This window comes from Schistocerca americana, chromosome 2, assembly GCF_021461395.2.
Source record: "Schistocerca americana isolate TAMUIC-IGC-003095 chromosome 2, iqSchAmer2.1, whole genome shotgun sequence".
Taxonomy (NCBI): domain Eukaryota; kingdom Metazoa; phylum Arthropoda; class Insecta; order Orthoptera; family Acrididae; genus Schistocerca; species Schistocerca americana.
Window position 1 is genome coordinate 147,240,621 of NC_060120.1, and position 16,436 is coordinate 147,257,056.

The following is a 16,436-nucleotide window of genomic DNA, read 5'->3' on the forward strand; positions in this document are numbered from 1 at the left end:
AGCAGCGCGCTTCTTTACAGGATCATTTAGTAATCGCGAAAGCTTTACGGAGATGATAGATAAACTCTAGTCGGAGACTCTGCAGGAGAGACGCTCAGTAGCTCGGTACGGGCTTTTGTTAAAGTTTCGAGAACATACCTTCACCGAAGAGTCAAGCAGTATATTGCTCCCTCCTACGTATATCTCGCGAAGAGACCATGAGGATAAAATCAGAGAGATTAGAGCCCACACAGAAGCATATCGACAATCCTTAACAATACGAGACTGGAATAGAAGGGAGAACCGATAGAGGTACTCAAGGTACTCTCCGCCACACACCGTCAGGTGGCTTGCGGAGTATCGATGTAGATGTAGAGGTGCATTTGAAAAGAAAATCGCGTTTTAGAAAGGTCACGTTCTGACAACGACAGTACTATTCCCTATGCTCACGGGAGTTAAGGAAAACGCCAGGTTTGAAGAATTAATTGTGGCCCTGAAAGAATTACAAGGATAGTCGCATAAACCTTCTGAGAAGACTGCTATTCTTACACTTGGTTTCAAGCTGTTTTCGTAACATTTTACCATTACTGTTGAAAGCGCTCTTGTGCGTACGCGGATGTAACTGATCTGTGAGGTAATTCTGGTTTTAATCATACATACCTTCAACTGTAAAACTGGGTAAGTCACCTACACTGCTTTCTGCAGGTAGAGTTTCCACGTATATAAGGTGCATAGCATCCTGATTTTATATGACAGCTCCTTGAAACTATTTATTGGCTTTCCTTTAAGACATTTTCGATCGGATATGCATCCGGAGACATTGCTGGCCAATCCATCTTGGACACACCACTGTCTTGTTTCCACGCGCCTGCGATGTTTCGGATCATTATCCTCTTGGAGCACCCTGTCTGCCCAGACATCTTCTTAATGGACCTCAGAAAGCATTTTTCATCGATATTGCACGTTTTTCAGCGTTGAAATTGGCTTAAATAAGTGCAAATAACCTAAACATTCACTCTCACACTGTTTATCTATGCACTGTGCAAAAGCAAATTGATTACAGCTTCGAGACCTCTACCAGAGATGTTGCTGCGGACGCTACATTTAAAATTATGCCGTACACTTTCTTGTAGAAATGACTGTATATTCTCAGCTACGCTTCTCACATAGTCCTGCTGGAGGGGAATGATGAACTTTGAATACTATTCTTGCCCTGAAACTTCCTAGCAGATTAAAACTGTGTGCCGGACCGAGACTCGAACTCAGGACCTTTGCCTCGCAGGAGAGCTTCTGTAAAGTTCGGAAGGTAGGAGACGAGGTACTGGCAGAGCTAAAGCTGTGAGGACGGGGCGTGTATCGTGCTTGGGTAGCTCAGTTTGTAGTGCACTTGCACGCGTAAGGCAAAGGCCCCGATTCGAGTCTCGGTCCGGCACTCAGTTTTAATCTGCCAGGAAGTTTCATATCAGCGCACGCTCCACTGCAAAGTGAAAATGTTATTCTTGTCCGGTAAACTTTTCCTTGCTCGCTCTGCTCTGATAATCGGTTGCTACGCCTAGAGAAATTTGCTTCGTGTGTGTTTCTCGTTAGCACACAAGTGCTTGAGTTACGAAATATTACTTCATCTTGGTCACACCATGTTAACTGTTCCATTCGCCCAATCGTTGACCGGTATCACAAACGCCCGCCTGCCTGGAGACTCTTTACGTAATGCCAACAATAATATCTCGTGATTTACTTGATTAGCCTATCGGCTGGGCTGGTCTACACCACCTGGCTGCTGTAGGAATAAAACTTTACAAATTCACAATTCGGTGTCCAGTTTTTCCGGGGAGCAGCATTCCTCCCCAAATTTGAAAGGTTCGCCCCGGATCTTCAAAAATTAGTCTCTAATTAAAATTACTCTGAACCCAGAAAAGCTAATGCCAACACCCAGTTACAACCATGAGCTGTCTCACGTGGGTTTCTCCTTTATCCACTACTAACATAAGCTTACTGTGGTGTCACCGCCAGACACCACACTTGCTAGGTGGTAGCTTTAAATCGGCCGCGGTCCATTAGTACATGTCAGACCCGCGTGTCGCCACTGTTAGTGATCGCAGACCGAGCGCCACCACACGGCAGGTCTCGAGAGACGGACTAGCACTCGCCCCAGTTGTACGGACGACGTAGCTAGCGATGCACACTGACGAAGCCTCGCTCATTTGCAGAGCAGATAGTTAGAATAGCCTTCAGCTAAGTCAATGGCTACGACCTAGCAAGGCGCCATTAGTAGTTTATTGCCTGAATCTACAGAGCCTCACTTGTATCGTCAATAGCGATATACAACAAGGATGGATTAAAGTTAAGTATTCCAGCAGCTACGTACTTTTCTTTATAGCATTCATTACGTATCCTGTTTCAGACCTATCTCTAGCCTGCGTGAGTTAACGCGTGCCTTTCGGCTACTTCCGAGTGGCGTGGCTGTTAACCTACGCCACAACACTTACTCTCAAAGTGCGGTCCTCAGGACCTTATTAAATCATTCCTTAGTCGAGTGCTTATGCTACTTAACACAGAGGTTTTACTTATATTAAACGTTCCCTCGGCCTATGCCAGCTAACCCCTCGACTGACAACAGGTGCGTTAGTGGATCTGCGGAGTGTCCACATCTGCGTTTATTAACGAAATAAAATTGAAAATATGTAGTATAAACACGCCACAACAGATAGCTAAAATGCTTTTTAGTGTAATCTTGTTCTGACGATTTTTTTGATAATTTCGAACATGTTGTAACCTATGGTCCATTGAAATTTTCCACTGCTGTGATTCGTTAAATTTGTCTAATGGATTTATAAGTTCAGGATTGATGGTGGTATTAACGTATGTTACATTTTGGGTGTGTGATGCCCTTCGTAATCCTTCCAGCCAATACGACGTATTCCACATTAGAGTCATGGCAGTCGTACCAATGAGTGCAACCACAAGGCGGAAATTCCTTCCGACAATTTCGGAGGCCATACTGTTTTCTCAACCTCTCAGGTTTCCGTTTCTCATCTGAGTTTGTCAAGACTGAGTACAGCCAGTGCCTCCCTACCTTCTGCAAGAGGATTTTGTAACAAGATTCCCTTCTCACAGATTATATCATTCGTTTCCCTTAAAACATACACTACTGGCCATTAAAATTGCTACCCCACGAAGATGAGGTGCTACAGACGAGAAATTTAACCGACAGGAAGAAGATGCTGTGATATGCAAATGATTAGCTTTTCAGAGCATTCACACAAGGTTGGCGCCGGTGGCGATACCCACAACGTGCTGACATAAGGAAAGTTTCCAACCGATTTCTCACACACAAACAGTAGTTAACTGGCGTTGCCTGGTGAAACGTTGTTTTGATGCCTCGTGTAAGGAGGAGAAATGGGTACCATCACGTTTACAACTTTGATAAAGGTCGGATTGTAGCCTATCGCGATTGCGGTTTATCGTATCGTGACATTGCTGCTCGTGTTGGTCGAGATCCAATGACTGTTAGTAGAATGTGGAATCGGTGGCTTCAGGAGGGTAATACGGAATGCCGTGCTGGATCCCAACGGCCTCGTATCACTAGCAGTCGAGATGACAGGCATCTTATCACTGCAACGGATCGTGCAGCCACGTCTCGATCCCTGAGTCAACAGATGGGGACGTTTCCAAGACAACAACCATCTGCACGAACAGTTCGAAGACGTTTGCAGCAGTATGGACTATCAGCTCGGAGACCATGGCTGCGGTTACCCTTGACGCTGCATCACATACAGGAGCACCTGCGATGGTGCACTCGACGACGAACCTGGGTGCACGATTGGCAAAACGTCATTTTTTCAGATGAATCCAGGTTCTGTTTACAGCATCATGATGGTCGCATCCGTGTTTGGCGACATCGTGGTGAACGCACACTGGAAGCGTGTATTCGTCACCGCCATATTGGCGTATCACGCGACGTGATGGTATGGGGTGCCATTGGTTACACGTCTCGGTCACCTCTCGTTTGCATTGACGTCGCTTTGAAAAGTGGACGTTACATTTCAGATGTGTTACGACCCGTGGCTCTACCCTTCAAAATGGTTCAAATGGCTCTGAGCACTATGGGACTCAACTGCTGAGATCATAAGTCCCCTAGAACTTAGAACTACTTAAACCTAACTAACCTAAGGACATCACACAGAACCACTCGGCCACTGCGGCCGGCCCTCTCCCCTTCATTCGATCCCTGCGAAACCCTACATTTCAGCAGGATAATGCACGACCGCATGTAGCAGGTCTTATACGGGCCTTTCTGGATACAGAAAATGTTGACTGCTGCCCTGGCAGGAACATTCTCCAGATCTCTCACCAACTGAAAACGTCTGGTCAATGGTGGCCGAGCAACTGGCTTGTCACAATACGTTAGTCACTACTCTTGATGAACTGTGGTACCGTGTTGAAGCTGCATGGGCAGCTGTACCTGTAGACGCCATCCAAGCTCTGTTTGACTCAATGCCCAGGCTTATCAATGTCGTTATTACGGGCAGACGTGGTTGTTCTGGGTACTGATTTCTCGTGATCTATGCACCCAAATTGCGTGAAAATGTAATCACATGGCAGTTCTAGTGTAATATATTTGTCCAATAAATACCCGTTTATCATCTGTATTTCTTCTTGGTGTAGCAATTTTAATGTAATCACATGTCTGTATCTCAGCCTGTACAGATCTGTCTGGACACTCCTTTGAGTGCACTTCTCCAAATTCGCTAACAACATAAGCGCATGAGCTTCCCTACTATCCAAAGTCAACAGTACCTCATGCAGCTACTGTATATTCGTACCCATCACCCTTTCAACCATTTCGCTGGATACAGGTGAATGATGTAACTCTAATTTCAAAGCAGCACCTGCTATGGGTATACTCCACCCGTTCTCACCATTATCCCATCCATATGAAAAAGTAATCCCAAATTACTCTCTGTCACTCCTGCTATATGTCTTGGTTCTGCTGGGAACTGCTTCTCCTCTAGCCGAAACGCCAACTTAAATTCACAAGCTGGAATGACCCCTGGCCCCTGGACTGAGTCGTCCATTTACCGCATGATACGTTGATTCTTACGATATAGCACCTCACTCCTTGCGTCATCCAACCGATCTGTCAATGTACGGAGCAACCTTGCAATGTCCAACTTGTTAATTTTTGAGAACATGAGCAGTTGACGTTCTTGGAGTCATAACACCACGCCCCATTCACCATCACCGCCTGCCATCATGATATGATGGCTGGAGAGTGATCGAAAACTGAACTAAATCTGTTGCCACAAAATAAATGTTTTCTGAAGTCGACAATGTTTGTGTTCATTTTTGAATGCCAACAAACTTAACCATTCCTATATCTTCCACAAATGGTTATCGAGAACATTCTTTGTGTTATTGGTATACCGAGTTAGCTCCATAGTTAACTCCCCTAAAACTTTAAATCGTTTAACACTCCCTGCTCCAAATCAGACCACTGAGTTGTGTACCAGTCTACGACACCATTCATAGAACTCGCCATTTGCTGGACCTGATCAAGTGTATAATTTAGTTTCTGAACATTCTCCTCATCCGCTGTCCTGAACACCAGTTTTAGTAGTTTACCTCCCACGTTTAACCAACTTCTTTTCCTCTGAATTATGCTCCGTGGTACAATACGCATCAGCTGCGACAACTGTGCTCTTAATTTACCGTTGTTAACTGTAGCTATTGTATTCCTCTTACGCTTCCCTTGAAATGTCACTTCAATGTGCCTCATTATACAGTTCGAAAAAAAAAAATCTTCCAATCTCCTAATATCATTGCTAATTTTCCAGATCTCTACTGTTGATTTCAATGTCCACTGACGGCTCGTAAGCAAAACATCCGATTCCCTAGAGAACAACACAACTGATTCCACTGGTTAAAAGACAGTTCTGCGCTTCGCTCCCGCCCTCTTTCCAACACGAGTAACTGACGCCGGGTAGAAACAACCAAAAGCCTCTCAGTAGTCCAGCTATTGAAAATCCTTATAGCAGCCGGAAGGCTTGTGTTCACACATCTATTGGCGCGTTCCTCATTACATATATTAAAGGAGTCAAACAGTTAATTCAATGAGAGATGTTACCCTTTTTTCTCCTTTTTGAAAGGAAGTATTCGAGATTCCAGTACACCATCCTGTTCTCCACCTAGACTTTGCCGGCAGAGGAGCCGGCTTTGGAAGTTTCCTTCAGAGGAAAGGTGCTGTGGCGCCTCTCCATGGATTACCGTTTTGTTTCCTGTTCGAAGTGGTGAACCCATATTTCATTGCATGTGACGATCCTCGACAAAAAAATTGTCGCCATCAGTCTCGTAACCCATAAGCAATTACGCACAGATGGTCACTCGTTACTGTTTATGGGCTACTGGTAGGCGGAGAGGAACCCAGCGAGCACACACTTGAGCGTCCCAGGTGGTGGACGAGTGTGTCAGCGCTACCATAAGAGATGTCCAGTCCAGCACCGAAGTGTTTCATTGTGATCTGTCAATCACTTCAAGTGAAAGTGTCTGCCCGTTCCAACAGTGCAGGAGTCGCATCTGTGTGCTGCCTGCCGGTACGCGGGACATGGCATAAGTTTGCGTGACCTTGTTGCGATGATGACAGATGCCTCGCCCAACGACTCACAGTGTTTTTGTTGACTGCCAGGTCTTCGTTAACATTCCGTAGGCGGCTGCGAATGTCTGTGGTGCTCTGGTTTTTCAATAAAAGAAAGTCAGTGACAGCTCTCTACGAACCTCCGTTACTGAGCCCTTTTTGAAGGCTACTTACAGCGCCGCCACAGTGCCCCGCGACAAATTCCTTATTTCTTCAACCGAAATTGCCCGAGAAAAAAATTGTGTTGCATTACTTACTGAACAGCCCCCATAGTTACAGCATCTATCAAATATACACGCAAATATTATCTATTATATTTGCATGTGTATGCTATAGACGTTATAAGTAAAAACAATTTCTTCCTCCAAAGTTTGTATTCTGTTTACCCATTCAGAACACAAGTTTACATAGAATACGTACCTCTACAAAGAAAATACAAAATTATATATTTAGAGAACTGAAAACTGAAGCTGTCAACTTTTTCCGCAGCAAATGTTTTAAAAATAGAATGATAAGTAAACTAGATACATTACTGGCCATTAAAATTGCTACACCACGAAGATGGCGTGCTACAGATGCGAAATTTAACCGACAGGAAGAACATCCTGTGATATGAAAATGATTAGCTTTCCAGAGCATTCTCACAAGGTTGGCGCCGGTGGCGGTGCTGACAAGAGCAAAGTCATACACAAACAGCAGTTGACCGGCATTGCCTGGTGAAACGTTGTTGTGATGCCTCGTGTAAGGAGGAGAAATGCATACCGTCACGTTTCTGACGTTGATAAAGGTCGGATTATAGCCTATCGCAATTGCGGTTTATCGTATCGCGATATTGCTGCTCGCATTGGTCGAGATCCAATGAGTGTTAGCAGAATATGGAATCGGTGAGTTCAGGAGGGTAATACGGAACGCCGTGCTGGATCCCAACGGCCTAGTATCACTAGCAGTCGAGATGACAGGCATCTTATCCGCATGGCTGTAACGGGTCGTGCAGCCACGTCTCGATCCCTGAGTCAACAGAATGAGGACATTTGCAAGACAACAACCATCTGCACGAACAGCTCGACGACGTTTGCAGCAGCATGGACTATCAGCTCGGATACCTTGGCTGCGGTTACCCTTACGCTGCATCACAGACATGAGCGCCTGCGATGATTTACTCAACGACGATCCTGGGTGCACCAATGGCAAAACATCATTTTTTCAGATGAATCCAGGTTCTGTTTACAGCATCATGATGGTCGCATCCGTGTTTGGCGACATCGCGGTGAACGCAGATTGGAAGCGTGTATTCGTCATCGCCATACTGGCGTATCATCCGGCGTGATGGTATGGGGTGCCATTGGTTACACGTCTCGGTCACGTCTTGTTCGCATTGACGGCACTTTGAACAGTGGATTTTACATTTCAGATGTGTTACGACCCGTGGCTCTACCCTTCATTCGATCCCTGCGAAACCCTACATTTCAGCAGGGTAATGCACGACCGCATGTTGCTGGTTCTTTACGGGTCTTTCTGAATACAGAAAATGTTCGACAGCTGCCCTGGACAGCACATTCTCGAGATCTCTCACCAATTGAAAACGTCTGGTCCATGGTGGCCGAGCAACTGGCTCGTCACAATACGCCAGTCACTACTCTTGATGAACTGTGGTATCGTGTTGAAGCTGCATGGGCAGCTGTACCTGTACACGCCATCCAATCTCTGTTTGACTCAATGCCCAGGCGTGTCAAGGCCGTTATTACGGCCAGAGGTGTTTGTTCTGGGCACTGATTTCTCAGGGTCTATGCACACAAATTGGGTGGAAATGTAATCACATGTCAGTTCTAGTATAATATATTTGTCCAACGAGTACCCGTTTATCATCTGCATTTCTTCTCGGTGTAGCAATTTTAATGGCCAGTAGTGTATATTTGTGCTTGTAGCGTACTGAAGAAATTGCACAGATCCCATTCGTGGACAAATACAACGGCACAGTATCCAGTCTTAGTCATCACCTGTGCTTGTGTTCAAGTACGCATTTTTCGCGGTGTTTTCATATTTTAGTCTAACCCCTACAGCCCAGCGTTGTCGAGCATGATCGTTCTGGTGGTCGAAGTGGTATGGTGTGGGAAGACGTAATATTGCATTGGTACACTCATCACCAAATCTGTGAACACGGTACTGTCTCCGTCAACGTTATTGTGATACTATACTCCTTCCCCATATGCATGTTTTTTAAGCTGTGATTTCATTTTTATATATGACAAAGCGCGACCGCTTCAAACACCACAGATGGAGTTCTTGGAACGAGAAGTTTCCCTGCAAGTAGAATGGTCCCGCCGTTTCCCCGACATATATACGATCAGCCACGTGTAGGATGCATCGGCGAGACGGACTGCAGCACGTACACATACATGCACCAACGTCTAACCAGTAGCTGAAAACCGAGCTGGTGAAGGACTGCAACGCACTACCGCAAGAACTAATTATCAATTGTGTGGCCGCCATGGGAGCATGTTACTGAGCACGTATCGCCGTCCGTGGTGAACACAGTCCTGTTAAGAACCATACCCCGCTGTTTGTAAAGAACTGCGGTGACCTCAGTGCAATTATTGTCTCATTGCGTATTTCTTTAATTATCTCCTGTATCGTAATGTAGCATTTCCTTGTATGTATCGTCTAAGTTTCGTCGAGCTGTGTTACTTGGTAGTCACATATTGTAAAGTATGTATGTAGAACTGTAAACGGATCCTAGCCAAAGCTCGACATACGTTACGTAACAAGAATAATGGAGATGTAACCCTTGTGCGCAATTTCTCGTTAAGCCACTACACAAGGAGAATTATAAATTTAAAAATTACAGGGTCGTTACCGGCACAAGCCCTTCCTAACAATTAAGAAAAGACCGAATTGGGAATTATCAGTTCAATTAAATTGAGGATTTAATTTTAAGAATGTAATTTTTTAAAGAAACTAACAAGATGAACAGCATTGTATGTCGTATGTCAGTGACTTGTTTAATTAAATGTGAGCCGCGCGGGATTAGCCGCGCAGTCATAGGCGCTGCAGTCATAGACTGTGCGGCTGGTCCCGGCGGAGGTTCGAGTCCTTCCATGGGCATTGGTGTGAGTGTTTGTCCTTAGGATAATTTAGGTTAAGTAGTGTGTAAGCTTAGGGACTGATGACCTTAGCAATAAAGTCCCATAAGATTTCACATATATTTGAACATTTTGAATTAAATGTGACAATTTCCTAATGTTGAGACAGCACGCTGTTGACTTTGATTTTTCCTCCCATTTTGTTCATCACAAGCAATCAGATTAACTCAAAAAAATCAGGTAATAGAAAATTAATCTGGAAACTGGCATCAATGAGAAAGACAAAGGACGCAGAATTTATCTTTTACGTAGCACATTTATTTCATTGCTGAATTTGATGCACATTCTATGAATACACATGACTGGTGCCTGAATAAAAAGGTTTACCTAAATAATTCGCAAAAATATTAAAATCTCGCAATTAAAAAGGAAAAACACACAAAAGGGAAGTGGAACACAATAATTCAATCATTCCATCTACATACCCACGACTGTCCGAAAGGAACAAAGCAACTTCCACATTTTTAATTTCAACAACCATCATCGCCGATTTTCAACAAAATAATTATGCCACATTCCGAAAATACATAACTACGCACGCAGTTAAACTGAAGTACTTAAATATGCCATGAATTTAACATAGGAAAGTTCTAATTCTATCTGCTTCCTATCAGCAGAAATCCTCTCTAGGAGCTACGAACTGTACTGATCAACCGCTAGCTACAGAGTGTCCTTTCTCCACCGAGTTTCGCCTAACTACCGGTGCAACGGAAGCTATCAGAGGGGTAGGCTTCCGCCACCAACCTGACAGACAAACCAACTTCAGACTAAAAGGGGTAAAGCGCTCTGTCCAGGTACTGGAATCCAAAGTCAGTCATCCTGTGCTACCCTCCAAACGAGAAGAAAACCTCACCTGCTTCTAGCAGACGACAACCAACTCAGCGTCCCCCACAAAAGAAACCCGAAACCACTCGTAACACCAGTTATTGAGTCACATTCACGCACACATAGGGTAGGTTGAAGGGGAAAACGTAATAAATACAGGTCATGATTTCCTATGGAACACAAAAAGAATCAAACATAATATCATTTCATAAGCCTTAGTTTGATTGCTCAGTCTTTCTGGCAGAATTAGTGAATTAAACCGCAATCAGGCGGTGGACAGAATAGGATGCACAGAATCCAGTGAGACAGGCGTCTATGATGAAACGACTCCACAGAGACGTTTCAATATCAAGCGAAAGTTAGTTTCGTCCTAAAGTTTGAACACAAGTCTACTTAAATGAAAGATTTGCACGTTATGAATAAGGACTTGAAAATGGCCCATCAGCTGATGGTGTCATATAAATATTTTCGTAATAGAGCCGTTGTAGAAACAGGATTTTTGCTTTACTAAATTTGACCTCAGTATAAAAGGCCAAAATCTTACAACAGTAGGGAGTGAGTGAGACAGGCGGCAGAGCTGCAGCCTCCTGGGAGAGTCTCGCTGGAGACGACCCTCTCCGCGCCTCACGGGTTTCTCCGCCGTAGTGTCGCCTTACTGGCGGTGCGGCAGTGCTCGGGTCTTCGCTTCTCATTACGCGCCTTCTAATTCCGCCGCCAGCCCGCGGGCCGGGTCGACTTTTCATTACGGCGGCCGGCGCGACGCCGCCTCTCCCTGGCGCCGCGCTTTCTTTGTAACGTGAAGACAGCCGCGGGGATCCCCCGGCTCGGGTTGCCGCGGTCGCACCCGCGACAAGTAGGCCGCCAGCTTCCGAGCTACGCGTGAGCGTCCCGGCCTGAAACTACTGCAAATGCACCGAGAGTGTTGACTCATCATTCTCGTCATCATCAACTTCATCCTCAACAACAACAACGTCAGCATCATCATCATCAACACTGCGAACGTCATCATAATCATTATCTTCATCATCGTCATCAACAGTGACGGTAATGAGAAGCGAAGATCCGTGCACTGCCGCACCTCCCGTAAGGCGACACTACGGCGGAGAAGCCCGTTAGTCGTGGCGAGGGCAAGGCACAGATTTCCAGAAGGCTTTTGATACCGTTCCTCACAAGCGACTGTTAATCAAATTGCGAGCATATGGAATATCGTCTCAGTTGTGTGACTGGATTCGTGATTTCCTCTCCGAGAGGTCACAGTTCGTAGTGATAGACGGTACATCATCGAGTAGAACAGAAGTGATATCTGGCGTTCCGCAAGGTAGTGTCATAGGGCTTCTGCTGTACCTGATTTACATAAATGATCTACGTGATAATCTGAGCAGCCCCCTTAGATTGTTTGGAGATGACCCTGTAATTTAGCGTCTAGTAAAATCATCAGACGATCAGTTCCAATTACAAAATGTTCGTACATCCATATTTAAACTGGATGAAGGTGGGACACAGCTGGTATAATTTTTATTAAAAATGAAATTCCTCCAGCTGTACTTAAGATCTTTTAGTTACTTCACTACTAGTTTCGAAGTTTGATGAAATCAGTGACTGCCCGCCATCCATGTGGAGCACGTGTTGATCGCACCGCGGACTCCTAGACTGAGCCACACACAACTGATTTAATCAAAGTGTACGGGCCAGAAGAAGGTGTTGACGCAACTTCGAAACTAGTAGAGAAGTAATTAGAAACCTTAAGTACAGCTGGAGGAATTTTATTTTTGATAAAAATTACAAAATGATCTACACAGAATTTCTGTATGGTGAAGAAGTGGCAATTGGCGCTAAACAAAGAAAAGACCGAGGTCATCCAATTGGGTACTAAAAGAAATCCGATAAATTTTGGGTATACGATAAATCGCACAAATCTAAGGGCTGTCAATTCGACTAAATGCCTAGGAATTACAAATGCGAGCAACTTAAATTGGAAAGGGGAAACAGAGACTGCCCTTTGTTGGCAGAACACTTAGAAGATGCGACAAACCCATTAAAGAAACAGCTTACATTACACTTGTCCGTTCTCTACTGGAATATTGCTGTGAGGTGTGGGATCTTTACCAGGCAGGATTGACGGAGGACATCGAAAAAGTGAAATGAGGGGCAGCTCGTTTCGTGTTATGGCGCAGTAAGGGTGAGAGTGTCACTGATATGTTACGCGAGTTGAGGAGGCAGTCACTAAAACAAAGGCGGTTTTCTTTGCGGCGAGATCTGTTTACGAAATTTCAATAACCAACTTTCTCTTCCGAATGGAAAAATATTTTGTTGACACCCACCTACGTAGGGAGAAATCAGAGCTCGAACGGAAAGATTTAGGTGTTCCTTTTTCCATGCGCCACTCGAGAGTGGAATGTTAGAGAAGTAGTTGAAAATGGTTCGATGAACCCTATGCCAGGCACTTAAGTGTGAATTGCAGAGCAACCATGTAGATGTAGATGTACTATCACGATCAGCAAGTCACTTGACACCTGATGTCTGATAAAGGCTTTACCTGCACTATTCCGTGCATTGCGATCTTCACGCCAGTGACGTGTACATTGTGTGCCAAAACCTTCCGCACGGTGCAGCTTCATTTCGATTCGATTTCCGGGTACATGTTGCTTAACAAGGCTGAATTAACGTTGACCTGGTGGCAGTTGCATAACTAGAGGGAGCTGCGGCATCATTTCGTTGGGGGCGCAGATTGCAAACAAGCAAAAATAGTGGAGAGGGGCGGAAAAAGGGGAATGTAGAAAGAAAAGTAGAAGCAAGTAGAAGGTGAAGAAGAGAATGGACTCCGGGGCATTAATATGGGTGGTTTGCCTGCTCACATGTAAATGTGTGTCAGATTTTCCATATTTCATCTACATTCATAGGTACACATCTATTAACAGGCCTGAATGTACGCTGCACATGCACAGTTGCATAAAAGGTACAAAAGGAGGGAGAAGTGCACCGGGTACCATTTCTATCGGAGTACGGTTTTCAGGCACACGAAAAAATGAGGAACAGCTAAAGAAAAGGAGGAGAACGAGGGTGAAGTGGAATAAGGCAGCAGATAAAGATGAAGAAAAGAGCATTGCGTCAAGTTAGGGGAATGTTCCGTGCTGTTAGTTACATATCTGTACCAGTTATTATTAAATTTATTATGTAGTGTGGATGACCTCACACTTCTCGTTATTTAGGGTCAACTGCCACTTCTCACACCATTCAGATACTTTTTCTAAATCTTTTTGCAGTTTGTTCTGATCTTCTGATGGCTTTATTAGTCGATAAACGACAGCGTCATCTGCAAACAACCGAAGACGGCAGCTCAGATTGTCTCCCAAATGGTTTATACAGATAAGGAACAGCAAAGGGCCGATACACTACCTTGGGGAACGCCAGAAATCACTTCAGTTTTTTTGTGGGCAACACTTAGAAAACTCAATATTAAATACCAAAAAATTATGAAAACAAAGCCAGTGGAATGTGAAAGTACGGGCGTTGAGGAAAGTAGTCCCAATGCTAATTCGAAAATAAGTTACTGCTGTGCTGATGTAATGAAATAGACAATCACTTATACGACAGTGTTGGGTATATATTATAGCGTATTCCAAACACATTCCTCTACAAAATTTCTAGAAACAAAAAGAAGTTTCTTCATTTCTCCATAACATACTGCACTACGACAAACATCTTTCTTTAAGCAGATGTTGACACCAGCTGAAAACACATTGACACGAAAACAATTGGTGCACTCAAATCAGATGGCGTAAAGCATGTATTACAGCCGTGCAAAGCGAGTTTAGTTTGTTCTCTGAGCTAGAAAAAAAATGATTGTACCATAACGACTGTGGACAACATAATAAGTCATTCTGTATAATGAAGGCCAAAATTAAAATATAGTTGTTACGAGCGATACAAGTGTAACAAATACTGCTCGATATCGCTGTTTTAAATCTTTTCTTCCCTTTTATAGAGTGATTTATTAGTTACCGTGAAGTTCTAGTCAAGTCTATGACAAGGACGTGTCATCGCCTTGTTCAAAAGCAAACGCTACACGCAATAAGTAGTTGTTTCTAACTAAGCTGCTCCGAAGTGAATAAGGTACTCACATTTTTCTCAAATTAGGACGGTTTAGTTTCAAATAGAAGAGTCAACTCTCAATACTCTGACTTTTCGTATCGGTTTCATAAACCTGTAACGGACTAGACATATCCAAACAAGACACAGACAGATCCCTTCCCGGAAATTAAAGCTTGCAAAGACCGCTACTGAGAACTGTACGCATTGATTTGTGAAAAACCTGCCACTATATTAAATTGTTGCAGACCGCAAATATTAAACAAGAATATATGCTAAAGTAATGTTAAGACTGGTGTTTACGTATGTATTTCTGCACACATTAGCATCATCGGCTTACACGCAAGCTGCACCAGACTGGTTGCTGGAAGCCTCCATTGGAGCTCATCTGACGCCACCTCCGTTTTCCACTCATACAACTGTTCGGACGTACACTATAATAATAAAAAAATCAGTTGTAATGAAATGAAAATTATCATTTGTGAGAGTTGTTCCTTCCTTTTCCCCGACTACCTCCTACCTCCCTTTTACCCCTATCTCCTCCTCTCTTGCCCCCACTGACACGTGTTGCAATCCAGATCCACTGTTTTACAAGCACTTGTTTGACAGTAGGATCTTCACTACTTTCAACTATTTTAATTGCATACTTCCAAGTTTAGTCTTTGATTAATTACATGTATCTTTCATTTACTGGACGCATTTTAAAGATGTATATCCGGTTTTGGTTTCACTAATTACATTTATACCGTTTGTTCGTCTTTACTTATATTTTTATGCACTGTACAATTATGTATCGGTACAGCAGATTTGCATTCACAGAATAAATGGCTACGGTTTGTAATCGAAATATTAGTGCGTAATTATGGCCAAAACTGATGTTGCTGAAGTTAAAATCTTCTGGGTTGTTAGGCCGCGTCATGTTTCTTCTAAAATGTTCGACGTTTAGACCCCTCTGCTGGGATCTTCCTCAGGATCTTTTGGTGTCCACTACTGCTAGAACACTGACATCAAAAGATCCTGAGGAAGATCCTAACAGAGGAGTCTAAACGTTGAACATTTTAGAAGAAACATGACGCGGCGTAACAACCCAGAAGATTTTGACTTCAGTGACAACGGTCACGAAAGCCTGCAGACTTACATACAACTGATGTTGTTTTTCATACGTATAAACCAGCCTCTTTGCATCGACAAGACTTCTCTTGGAGTCTGAAAGCAACTGTTTATGACCAGTGAAAAAACAGTCTAGATAGCGATGCTTATTTCACTAAAATCTTATCTTATACAGCTTAAAAGATCGCTGTTTCCCAAAAACGTGGCACGCTGATAAGCATGTAATTTGACATATTCGTTAATTTTTTCTTGCATTAGCGCAAATGAAGTTTCGCGTTCATGTGTATTTTCTGTATTCATGCGTAGGATATTAACCAAGAAGGCTAAAGCTGATTGCGTTCGCGGTGAAATGAAGGAGTTCAGTACATAAAACGTAAAGTTGGTTTTTTTTTTTCTTTTTCAAAACTACTTTCATTAAGGGAAAACTAGTTCTCAATCACGGAGTTGGTACCATTCCGTGGACACCAACGTAACAGCATTATTTAAGAGTTGATTGCCCTAAATATGATATCGCCGTCCTTCTACGTGAATGGAAACTTACAGAAGATTCCCGACGGGCAGAGGATAGCGGCGCGGCTACCTGTGTTGAGAAGTTCGCCCCACACCTCTCACCGTCCTGAACTGGTCGGTCAGTCGTAAATTTTAAGCGTGCCAGGCATCAA